The following is a 1,382-nucleotide window of genomic DNA, read 5'->3' as shown; positions in this document are numbered from 1 at the left end:
CTGGTTCATATACAAATTGATAAATTATCTTGGAGAGACGGTCTCCACCTATTGTGTGTATAGGTATTGGGTTTAGGTATTCATAAATTATGCTTTCCCCATTCAATTTTACAGGCCCACTGCCATAACCAGTGATTTTTTGTTGCAAATAATCAGAAGGAAATCGAGTATTTGACACATAACTAATATTTTCTAGATAACTCGTGTGAATTTATTTGTATTTTGTTTGGTTTATATATTTTTTTGGGTAGTAAATATTCCTCATTCTCTCATGCATGGTGTATAACTACTGAAAATTGATATTACAACTAATTTCAAGATTGCACGCAGAGGCTTTTCCGTTCAGAGTCCAATCTATTTCGGGCCTGCTAATAGGTCCGATGTATGCTGAAGTCGGTTATGCATATTTTGTTTCCTGAAGAATTCTTGCGAGAAATAATTATTTTTTATTTTGTTCGCATTCCAATTCCAATTCCCTATTGGCACCCCTAGCTACAACAATAAAGATTATACTTGGTGTTACTGTTGAAATTTGCATTGGTTAAGATATTGAACAAGTTCAAGCTAGGGATAACAGTTGTTCCCTACTATTAAATGAAAATCTTGATCTAAATGTTTCTGGGTCATTTTCTAGGTTGATAAATGCAACAGGATTTCTATTTTTTTTTCTAATTCCTTCTCAGAAAAATGTAATTTTGTTTGTGAGTATTATACAAGCCATATTGGTGATGGATTTTTTTTATTTAACAGATGGTTCCCTTCTTTCATTTCACTCTGCAATTTCTCATGCTTTCATATACTATTATCGTATTTATGAATACGCTCTATCGCGATTGGCTAGGATATTGTTGAGGATGTGTCGAGCATCCTTTTCATATTGCATTTTATCTAAGCACCTACTTGTAAAACTTCCCTTGCAATTTCATGTAACAATCGAACGCAAGGGTTACACCGCTACTCTCACTGAAATATCATTTATTTTATTATTTTATTTCTTTCGTTACGGTCCATTGTGTAACCAGGATTTCCCTTCATTGTGGTACCAGTATTACTGTTGTACCTAAATTAGGGGTTGAATAATCCTCCGCTCTTCTCGGCTTCTCCCGTAGCTTGTAGAAAACCTTGAGGATTTTCAATGTCACAAAATATAACAAGGTTAACACTACTTTGGCTTTCTTAAACATTCACTAAATCTCTGTCTTACTATATGTAATTATCTCAGTGCATGAGTTCTGAATGTTTGATTTTATTCAACTCTATTTTTCATTGTTCGATGAATTCGCGATATATATATATTTATTTTTAAGTTCACCGACACGTATATAATTCACCCAGTTCCTCCACCAGTAAAGGTTATTAAATTCCATACTCGTGCAAGAAGT

This window comes from Pinus tabuliformis, chromosome 6 (assembly GCF_031772625.1).
Source record: "Pinus tabuliformis cultivar Carrire ecotype Pingquan chromosome 6, CPIR1, whole genome shotgun sequence".
Taxonomy (NCBI): domain Eukaryota; kingdom Viridiplantae; phylum Streptophyta; class Pinopsida; order Pinales; family Pinaceae; genus Pinus; species Pinus tabuliformis.
Note: the sequence above shows the minus strand (reverse complement) of the source record.